At 38.1% G+C, this 12,038-nt stretch overlaps 1 non-coding gene across 1 annotated transcript; it reads left to right on the forward strand.

The window, feature by feature from the left end:
* The first annotated feature begins 1,131 nt into the window (after positions 1-1,131).
* TRNAM-CAU (transfer RNA methionine (anticodon CAU)) lies at positions 1,132-1,204 on the forward strand. Its single transcript has one exon. It is a non-coding gene; the product is annotated as a tRNA-Met (tRNA).
* Positions 1,205-12,038: the final 10,834 nt, after the last annotated feature.

The raw sequence follows: 12,038 nt of genomic DNA on the forward strand, positions 1-12,038 counted from the left end.
TAATGATGATAAGCTAAACAATGCATTGCTAAATTGCAGTGGTCACTATAAAAGTAGGCACAGGGGAGGAGGCATTTCAGAGTTGATGGCACGCTGTTATGCTTGGTCAATCACATGTAGTAAGCATGTCCTAACTGTTTCTGTCCTGCATTGCTTGGAGGAGTTCACCTATTCCATGAGAACAGCCATGGCTCTCCCCACTGCAGAGTTTCCAATAGGAATGGAACAAAAATGTCAATAAAACCAGAAACTGTTCTTGATATGTTCCTCTCTGTGGTCTGAACATCAGTCCCAGGATAAAGGCTGCCATTGCTCACACTGAGGGCTGAGCACTTGTGAGCTTTGCTTCCTCAGTTGTCTAATGGGGGCTCAGTCCTTTAGCAGCCTCAGCCTCCATAGTTGCCCTAGTCCTAGTATCTTCAGATGCTATGAATGTGACAGCTGGGCTGAAGCATCTGATGGAGTTGCTGTCATGCACCCAGCAGCACCTATTTTGGGTCAAATGAAGAGTCAGAACAGTAGGGGCTGCTGTTCTTTTTCCATTCCTCAAGGTTGTCATTTCATGCTTTCACTGCTTTTACTCAGGGTACTCAGGAAGGTCCCAACTCCCCACAGTTGAACTTCATTGATGCTGAAACTTCTCACAAAGAGCAGATCCTGTTCCACAGGGCTGTCAGAGGGAAAGAGAGTAGGCAAAATAACTCTTGAAATTCTTGTGTGGCTGGGAACTGATGGAGAGAGCAGCTCTTGGAAGATGATTGAGAGATGTGACTACATGGGGAGGAATGTGGCCAGGGGATATACATACTACAATGGTAGGGGACTGATGGTCAGTTCTCTTACACAGTTTGACCTGTGGAGCAGCTGGATGAGTCCAAGCATTACAACTCTGCTGTTGCTCTCATGGGCATCACCTTTTTTTTTTTGACAAGTTCTTTGTTTTCTCATATAGTGGGATGGGAATTATGCTATTCTGATTGGGTACCAAAGGCACTGTGAGGGCCAAACTGTATGGGAAACATAAAATTGCCATGTGCTCTTTTGTCTATCTCTTAGCCTTGTAAGAGCTGGTGGGGAGGAGAGGACAGGGAAAAGAGTGATATTTGAAGGCTTAACTACATCAAACCCACTGCCTCGTTAGCACAGTAGGTAGTGCGTCAGTCTCATAATCTGAAGGTCGTGAGTTCAATCCTCACACGGGGCAAAGGCAGGTGACTTTTTGCTAGTGGAGTTTCCCAGGGCTCAGGACTGGGTCCCATCCTGTTCAATTTATTCATCAATGACCTGGATGAGGGGACAGAGTGCCTCCTCAGCAAGTTTGCTGATGATACAAACTGGGAGGAGTGGCTGATACAGCTGAGGGCTGTGCTGCCATTCAGAGAGACCTGGACAGGCTGGAGAGCTGGGCGGAGAGGAACCTCATGAGGTTCAACAAAGACAAGTGCAGGGTCCTGCACCTAGGGAGGAATAATTCCATGCACTGGTACAGGCTGGGGGCTGACATGCTGGAAAGCAGCTCTGCAGAGAAGGACCTGGGAGTCCTGGTGAACAACAGGTTGACTCTGAGCCAGCAGCGTGTCCTTGTGGCCAGGAAGGCCAATGGTATCGTGGGGTACATTAGGAAGACTGTTGCCAGCAGGTGGAGGGAGGTGATTCTCCCCATCTCAAGTATTGCATCCAGTTCTGGGCTCCCCAGTACAAAAGAGACATGGAGCTACTGGAGAGAGCCCAGTGTAGGGCTACAAAGATGATCAGAGGACTGCAGCATCTGCCCTATGAGGAACAGCTGCAAGAGCAGGGCCTGTTTAGCCTAGAGAAGAGACAACTGAGAGGGGATCTTATCAACGTGTATAAGTATCTGAAGAGAGGATGTCAAGAGGATGGGGCTGGACTATTTTCAGTAGTGCTATGCACCAGGACAAGAGGCAATGAGTACAAACTGAACCACTGAATATGAGGAGGAATTTCTTTCCTGTGAGAGTGACGGAGCACTGGACCAGGTTGCCCAGAGAGGTTGTGGAGTCTCCTTCTCTGGAATTACTCAAAACCCGCCTCGATGCAATCCTGTCTAACATGCTGTAGGCGACCCTGCTTGGGCAGGGAGGTTGGACTAGATGATCTCCAGAGGTCCCTTCCAACCTTACCAATTCTATGATTCTGTAAGTGACTGTCCATATGTGATTTTAGTCCAGGACAACTAATTCACAAATGATCTCAAAGGCTCCCAAAAGACAGCCTGTCCTGCTTACTTTATGGGACTTTAAATGTTCAGAGCTCTAGAAGAGTTTTTAAAAATACTGTGTTGATGCTCTGCAAGCTCTTTAAAATAGGGGAAAATAAGTGGCCTTGAGCTGCAGGCAGAATATTTACCTTTTAGCAGGGTCTTCTGCTGCAAGAAAACTTGCCAGAAGCCACATTATTCAGCAACAGTTTTTGCTCTGCTTGGTCCTTATCATTCAACCACATATGTCTGCCATCTGATTTGAGCAGCTGTAATAGGCTGACTCACTGTTTCCCTCTTTATTTTACTCTCAAAAATTCTTAGCAGTAGCTGAGTGAAGTATGCTGTCAAAGGGAGCCATCCTGACACTCACCAAGAGGAGTGTCACAGAAAAAGATGAAAGGAAAAGCAAAAGTGAAGACAGAGAATAAATCAGACAAGATTCGGGATGTACCAGCCAGACAAAGCAATGAAGGAATGAAATGCACAGCTCAGCTTGATATCAGACTGATTTTGGTTCAAACTGATGGAGGCAACTGAAAGTTTTCTCAGAAGCAAAAGCATAGGAGAAACAAAATAAGGTAAAAAATGCCTCTCTTTTATACTCAGCAACAAGCGAGAACTATGTACAACTATTTTTTTTTGTTTGAATGGGATGCAAAATTCTTTTTAGCTGACTTGAATAGGAAATGTGGAGGCAGACATATTACTCTGGATGGGAGAGGGGTGCAAATAAACCAGTCATGAGGTAGCTCTAGCAGTTTGGCTTTAGCATCAAGGTTTGTTAAATAGCATTTTTAAAAGCAAACTATTGTAGTACCAAGTATGAAATTAATTGGCCATATTTGGGAGTTTTCTCATATTTGAAGTTGCAGCTACAATTACATATCCTAATACAGGAAGGTACTAGGGAGATGATAGATTAACAATAAGTAAATGTTATATTATAATGGTGCCAAGTTTGTTTATAATCTATATGTATATGGCCTTCTGTATCAGATCTCCAGTAAAGAGATCAATAAACTCAAAAAAATAGTTAAACAAAAAAACCCAAGGTTTGTCTGTCAGAATCTGGGAGGAACTGTTGGTATAAAAAAGTACATGAAAGGCATGTGAGGCAAAAATCTGCAACCTTTTGCTTTAAGAATTTCCCTTTTCAGTTATGAATTTCCCTGTTAGGTCTCTTGTTTCTTTCAATAATGGTAAACATAAAAGTTGTCTTCACTTTTATTCTCTTTCCCACATTGTTAGGAATTAATCTACCAATAAGAGGCTGCTGCTCAGACTTGGATTTCTTTATCTTTGCTGTTATAGTGGTTGCTCTATTTTATTTGTTTAGTTGTGGATGTAATTATTGTTTAATGTGACGTGTACTTTTTCATGTTTCTGATACAGCTCTTTTTGTAGTATTCCTTCATGTCTTATTTTGTAAGAAAGTGAGCTGCTACCGAGAGACATAATCCTATTGTAATAAATTCCCAAAGGATCTCTATTTTAAGGATCTCTATTACAACTTAGAATGTCTTGCCCTCTTACAGAGAGATGATTTTTTTCAACTGGAAATTGTCTGCATGTCTTAAGAAGGTTTAAGAATAGTAGCATAGTAGTAAGTTTATTCTCTGGAGGAGGCTTACAGCCCACCTCTAGGTGGGAGTCAGGGGCGCATTGTCAGCTGTGGTCTAGGAAGAAATAGGCTTACACCATCTGAGGAATTAATTATAATGTAGGAGTTCGCAAAGGAGTAACGGAAAGGGCTTAAAATAGCCCTGGTTTTCCTTCTTCAGGTAGGATGGGTGCAAGGTCAAGCCAGAACTGATGAGCTGTGCCTTGACAGGGAGCAAGAAGCAAACATAGAACAGGAGAGAGAGCAGCAACAGGCTGGAGTTTGATGAGCTGGTCTGCCAGAGAGCAGCTGCAGAGCAGGCATAAATACATCCATTGCCTCCTGCAGATAATTGCAAGGGCAGCCTCATCTAAACAGCTCCAGCAGGTTGTTCATTAAGCAGCCTTTCAAATCTCAGCAGAGAGAGATTCGTTCCAAATGGATGAATCCAGTTCATTTGGTTAATGAACTGGAAGAGTTCTTGAGGCTGATCCTTTCAGATCCTTGATCTTGAGGCTTAACCCTTTCGAGTAAAATGACACTGTTGGTTTTTTTGTTTTTAGAAAACAGTAAAGCGGATCCATGAATCTGGGTGCTGCAACAAAGGTCACTTAGTTTCTCATTTTTGGGTGCTAAAATGCTATTTTATTATGGAACTTGCATATTCTGAAAGCTCTTTGGGATGGTAGGCTTAGCTCAGTTGGTTAGAGCGTGGTGCTGCTAATGCCAAGGTTGTGGGTTCAATCCCTGTATGGGGCTATGCTGAGGGTTGGACTAGATGATCTCCAGAGGTCCCTTCCAACCTTACCATTCTATGATTCTATGCATTATTATTTTAGTAACCCAGCTTGGGACTGCTTCTCTTGACCTTGTGCTTCAGATTTGTAGTGAGTTTGGACATTTCTTACAAAAAAAAAAGTTGTTTAATAGCACACTGTATCGCAAAGTACATTTGGCTATAAAAGGCAGCTTCTAGTTACATCTGAAGTCAGGCTTGCAGGTTTGTCATCTGTGCAGCTAAAGTGGGAGGTCTCAAAAGCCCTCACAGGGACACATCCTTCAGGCAGAGTGAAGGCAGTAGTATTGAAACACCATTAGTTAAATTTTTGGTGAAGCCAAACCTAAAAGAGTGATGGTTGTGAAAAATATGTATCTGCTGAGTCTTAGCTTATTTTTACTTAGATATACAATTAAAATAGAATTTTGAATAGAAAAAGCAATGCAGCTTACATAGCCAATTCTACAAATTAACTGACAGCATCATTAAGCATTAGCACTCTAGTACTTTTATTTTTGTACTCTATACTTCCACGTTCTACCTTTCCCTGTATCCTTTATGATGAGGATTCCTACAGAAATGATCTGACTTGGAGTTTTGAATACCACCAGTTATAGGAATTTCAGAAAGATATAGTACTTTTTTATTAGTTACACTAAAAAACTTTTTTTTCTTTTACAGTAAATATATGCAGATAGGGCAACTAAATTGTTTGATTAGCCAGCAGAACTGGGAGAGGTTTTTCTTGTTTGTGTCTCTATAACAACTATAATCTTTTGGAGACTGGGGGGACAGTATTAAATATGAGCTTGTCAATTCAAATGGCTTCTAAAGTTTATCTTGGCCAGGTAAAGATTCTAACCCTGAAGAACAGAAAAAGTGAAATGATTCCTCTCATTATTACAGGTTGATCATTTTAAATATAATGGTCTGTAGCGTGTCTGACACATTACAACTCTCCGGACTGCCTAGGAACAGACTCTTGCAAAAGTATGTTTTCATATGAAAGACCTTTGCAAGTGTACTGTTGATAGATGCATGATTTTTGCTTACTCTAGGAAGTCATGAATGATTGATGAAAATGATGGGTCTGAACATATTGACCTCACCATAGAGTGCATTATGGCTCGCTGCTTGACTCCATGTTGATCGCTTGTCATGGCACCTCCATATTGTGGTGGTGTTTTTCACTGTTTCGCTGTCACCTTTCTCAAGGTTTATCTTATTACACCTTGGTGGTCAGGCAGATTCAGTCTGCTTCACTAAAGAAAGAGGCACAACTTTTCAAAGGAAAGTGGCCTTGCTCTGCCACCAACTGCATGCTTCTCAGCTGAGACACATTTAATGAACCCCATTAGCAGACATTTCCACCTAGAACAACAGCTTGGAGTTGCAGGTCAGAAGTTTTTGCATAGCTCAAAGTCCATCCTGTGATCCAGCTCATGGTGTGTTTCACATCTTGGTTCAAGTAACTTCAGAATTCAGCAGATAGCAATGAACTTCATTAAATTCAACATTGATAGAAAGTCAGTCTTAGCTGACAGAGCCAGCTAGCCTGTGTGGAATAAATGCAACCTCAATAATTTGAGTGCAACCCAATCACTGAAATCTATCTTTAGAGCTTGTCTTCACTGACAATCATGTAATCACAAATAAATTAATTAATTTAGTGAAGAAAGAGGATTTCTTCGTTCTCCTGAGGCACAACCGTATGATGGTATGCTGCCAAAGCCCATACTACTTGTGGGAATATGTCCAGATCTGGGCCTTTTTTTCATTCCATACCCATTAATCTGATAATAAGTTAACTGGGAACAATTGCACAGATGCAGCAGTGACTCTGCTGTTTTGCACAAGCAAAACACCACTTTTTTTCTACTGATGTTATGAAAAAAAAGACCCAATTGTTGGGTGAAAATTGAACAAAAAAATTGAGCTGGATGAAAATTGAATAAAGATATCCATAAAGCAAATGGATACTCAATACTGCAGGTGGGAAAGATGAGGCAACCTGCTTGTTTATGTTCCTTTAATTTCTGGCTCACAAAATGGTGAGAGTTTTGCATTTAGTATCACTTTTTGGTTTCTTCAGACCTCTTGTTTCATCTCCTTTTTCTAAATGTGGAAATCAAAAGTGAAGAAAGGTAGAAAACATACACATTGTTTATGGAGGTTTAGGTAATCAACTGAGCCAGGAAGACTGTTCTTGATCTAGGACATGGTCAGTAGGAAATACTGCTGCTTTACTGACAAAGTAGTTGATAAGAATATTGATTTGCTGAAAGCACTTCGAAGCAAAAATTATACATATGGTTTTTCAAATTAGGGGGCATGAGTTGCTCTTTGTTTAAAAATGAAGATAATAGTCATAGATTACTGTAGAGTTCTTTCAATAAACAGAAACTTTTTACCAAATGCAAAGAATATATTTTTATTCATGTTAACCTTCATGCATTTTCAGTTATTCACAATAAGCATGTTCAGAAAAGCCATGAAGCAGATTTTTAGACCTGCTTTTATATTTTATTTTTCTGCATACTGTATTGTATTTGGTTAGACTGGTATACTATAAAAAATAGTAAAAATTTGTAAGTAGCCAAAACTTCTACCAAGGAGGTATAGGTTATATTGATATGACTCACATATGGTCTATTTTCTGATTATGGGATTAAAAAAACCCACTACATCAAAGCCACAAACTACAAATTTTTCTGTCATTTAATAGAACATAGCACAATGGAACTGCAGTTTTGCCTGGCAGGCAGTAGTGTGCCAATTTAGAGCTCTCGTTGCAAAATTTAAAACCAAAAATTATAAAAGCATGTATGTAAATCTGTATATACATAAAAGGTAGGAGATATATCTTTCTAAGAACCTGCTTGCAGAAAACTCTAACAAGTTAAGTGATGCTAGAGGAAAACAAAACCCATCAATAATAAGAAATTACAGACATATGTAACGGATATTGTGTTGCCCATTTTGCTTTTACTTGTGGGTTTTCCCCACCTATTCTTTCTGAATGGTATTCCCCCATAGTCATAAGCAGAACTGGTCACCCAAGGGTATTCTAATTGTACTCCTGAAAACTTTGGAGCAAATTTCAAGCAGTATGTTACAATTAGGCTAGCAAAGAAGAAAAGAACTGCTAGCAAGCACCAAGATGCATTAAATAAGGTAAAATAACCCCCAGACTTTGTTTTTGTTGTTTGATGTGTTCTTTCTGTAAGAAAATCTCAGTTGCTATTTTCCTTTACTAGCCTGTAAGAAGTTTAAGAGTGGACTTATAGAATTTTTATCCCTAAAAATATTTCAGAGCTACAAAATATGATCTGTGGTATTATACTAAATTTTTCTATATCTCTGGAAATTTGTAAATGATGCTAAAGTTTCTCCAGCTGGAAATTAGTACAAAATTAATCCAAATGATTAATTAAACCATATGCCACTAAAAATTCTTACAGCAGTCTAAGCATTCCAACTCTTCATCATAACTGGTAATTATAAAAATGGAATAAAGTCTTCTAAAAGAGTGTTAATAATGTGTATGTCAACGAGAAATCAAAGTCCAGGCTCCTATACAAAGCTCTATGCAGTAAAGGCTGATGCATTTCAGGCATTTGGTATGCGTGTAACTTAAAGGTCTTCCAACTAAAACTGTTCTACATGTCAAAGACCTTTAACTGTCTCGAATCGAGGAAGTCAGGATCCCAAAACACTGTGTTCTCTTGCTACATCACTGTGTACTTTGTAATCCTTTCACAAGCTAAGCCTGGGAAAAAATAGTTAAACAATTATGTCTACTTCAGGCAAAAGCATGTTAAGCTACAATATTTTCTTCAGTTTTGGTGTCTACTCATATATTTTCTGTCAATTTTTTGTATGTTTGTTTCTTAATACATGTTGGGGTACATGCTTTTATTAGTGATGACAAAGTTGAATTGTTGTGCCCTAAACTTAGAAAAAGATATGTGAGTCTTAGAGTAGCTTTTAAATCCTGCTGAACTCATTCCAATTTGTATCCCAGAGATGTCTTCTTGTCTAAATATGAGTTAGCCTTCTAACATAGAATTGTGCTGTGCAAGAGTACTCCTCAATGATCTTCCTCACATACGTTTAAATGACCTTGGGGTTGAGGACTGAGATCTCAATTTTGTTTTCAGACAGGAGGCTGAACCTTGCCTCTCCCAAAAGAGGACCCAAATAGGTGTAGGAGCGATCTAATGCTTCTATTTGGAATTTTGGCAATAAGAGAAATAGATTCCTGGAACCACTGAAAGAAAGGCAGGTGAGGTGGAATCTATTGTCTGGTTGCTGTAACAATTGCCTGGTAGGAGGAAAACCTGGCTTCCAGTTCCTAGCCAAAGGACTTTTTACATAGTTTAAATCCAAACATCTCCTTTTAATAGAAAGATTAAAGCCACTGTGCTTCATGCAGAATCCAGTCCTCAGGGTGAGTGAAAAGCATAGTTTGAGCTATTCATAGATCAAGCATAGGGCAACAGGCAATGATCTGGGTTTGTTTGGCTTCCCCCCCAACCCCCCAGCCCAGATTCTAGTGATGCTTAGCTATCTATACACTTTGCAGACACAAATTTGAAAACACATGAAGTTTTATGTATTCTGGGAGTAAGATAAAGATCTTGGGCTTAAAGCCTCATGCTCAAAAAATTTTTTTAAACTATAAAGTAATTTGACTGTTCTTTATACCTTCAACAAAAGTAAACAGCTTCTCCTTTTTTTTTGTATATAGATCCACCTATATTGCCTGATTTTAATATACAGGCTAACAATGATCTTTTTTCCTTAGTTTGTCAACATTGTCCTTTCAAACTAACCTCAGAAATCCAACTCTGGGGAGATTCTTCTTAACATCTGTAAGTTTAGTATTTCTCTAATTTGCTCACATACATTTATAATTTGGCAATGCCAAAAGCAAGACCGTATCTCTACCCTGAAGACTTTACAAAGGACTTTACAAAGTCCCTCTCTGTTGGAAAATACTTCATTATTCATGGATATCAGTGATAATATGTATGTTCTGAGCTCTAATCAAAGACTAAAATGACTAAAATGGGAAACAATTTTCAAACTTCAAAGCAGAATACAGAAAAATGGACGTAGTTGTGTTTAAAAAAAAAAGCAAACACTGTACTGTTGTTTTAGCTAATGCACTTAATAGATTACCTAAATCCATTGTTCAAAAATGTTACATATTTTCAGTAAATGAGATTGATTTTTAAAATTATACATATCTATTAGAATATTGAACTGAATATGCATATCATAAAAGATGTTTTTATTTGAGAGAGGCTTAAAACTGGATTATTTTAGAAAAAATTAGTTCATCACTTACATGGTCTTTGGGAAGAAAACTTCATAAATTTATGCTTGATTTCTCATGTCTTTTGGGCTTGATGGAACTTTTTTTTTTTTTAAAAAAAAGGTGTTTTGCCTTTTCTAATCTATAGCACTTTAGCTATATTCTGTCTAAATTCTTACTGTAGTTTCACTATAACTGACTTCTTCCTTCAACTTGGTATTATTTAGTGTTGCTGCATGCTCTTCAACAGCTGCTGCATTCAGTCCCTGAGGAACCGTATTTTGTCAGCAAGCTAAAATTATTCTTTGAATTTCTGTACCTTGGAAGTCAATGACTAATGCAACTTCGTTGCCACACTTGATCTTGTGAAATGTGTTATGGAACTTTCAATTATTTCCAAATACTCTCTACCAATACAATACCTAAAAATACGTTATGCTAAGAAAATAAATTTCACACATGCTTGCAACGTACTGTTTAGAAAAGGAACAGAGAAACCTCATTTTTAGAAGTATTTTACATAAAGACTTGAACTGACAAATATTCTCTTGAGTTACCTGCATCAATTCAATTATAGAACATAACTAATTTGAAGATTATGAACTTTTTTCCGTCATTCTTTTAGGGGAGGGTTCATGGGGAGAGTGGAATTTTCTGTTGCAATGATATATTCAACTTCAGTGATGATATGTTTAGGTAACTTCTTCCACTTAATGCAAACACAAAGTTTATACAAGAACATCACCACTCTTAGTATTTAGTTTTCTCTTTTTGCAATCAATAGAAAAAATTTTAGTCATGTGATTAATGTAATTCCCCATTTGTAAGGAAATGAATCATACATTGTTGCATGGCAAGCATCACCCTAACACAGTCTGAAATATGACATTATAGCAAGGTTTTCATTTAATGATTTTTGAGAGAGGAAGAATAATTTGCTGTTTAGGAACCTTATTGCAAGGGAAGGATTCCAAAAAGAACACAGAACTTGCAGTCTTCATTTGATACCTTAGCTACAGGTAAGTCTTTTTCTGTGTCATTTTATAATACACTATTCTGTTCACCAGAAAGAATTAAGTTTCGGTTGCAACTTCTCCTAGATTACAAAGTTCTATTGAATTACTCTGCTCTGTAGCTTTTTGAACAGCTGTGAAAAAGTCAGCCAACACATCTATCCTATGATGTTGCTGAGGGAATGACAACTGGGGGCAAATGAGACTTTGACTCTCCGATGCCACTAAATATAAATTATTTTAATTATAGGAACATGGGAAACAGTTGGGTATATGGTAAGTGGTGTGGCTGCTGGAACACAAATAATGCTGAAATTGCTGATTTGAAACAAGATGTTTTGAGACAAAGCAGTAGGCCAAACAGTTATTCAAAGAAAGAGATTTTTCAAGGGAGACATCACTGTCAAGAGGAGTCCAATACAGTTTTAAGCCAGGAAAGGAAGAACAATGACTCCAAAAAATTAAGGTAATGCTTCTGTCTCTTTCCCTTCCTCTTTCTTCAAATATCCGTAAGGACACTTCCTTGTGTTTCTAAGTTAAAAGAAACAAGAAAAAACAGTTGTTCACAGAAATGCCCTGTGATTTAAAGCTGCATAGTGTTGTAGATTGCCTGTTATTATCATTTTAACTTTGTATACTCTTATTACCTGACCTCTACCTTAAAAATACTCTTTTCATACTGTGCGATACTCTAAATATAGGGATACTGTTTTCTTTTTTCCCTCCTTATGACAATTCAAGTATCTTCTACTACCAGCAGTTTTGTAGTAGTTTTTCTCCCATTCTTACCTTCATTTGTGCTATTCAGAGAAAATATACTTATGAGAGAAAGTAAATTCCATAATGAAGACAAATACTCGATTTTTCTATCATTTTCAAGCCCTATTTCAAGCTGAACTCCTTCTAAAATGTTCACACTAAAGTGGGCTTTTTTTTTCTACCAGAACGTCTTTCTTTCTACTTTTCTCAGTGTTCCTTGTTTTTAATAGTATCACTTATGCTTAATATATTTTGGGCCTACTTTCAAATAACACATTGCAATTTCAAAAGGTTGAACATTTATTCTCTGTGTAGGTGTTCTTTTCTGTCTGGCTTGCAGTTTA

This window comes from Rhea pennata, chromosome 2, assembly GCF_028389875.1.
Source record: "Rhea pennata isolate bPtePen1 chromosome 2, bPtePen1.pri, whole genome shotgun sequence".
Lineage (NCBI taxonomy): Eukaryota > Metazoa > Chordata > Aves > Rheiformes > Rheidae > Rhea > Rhea pennata.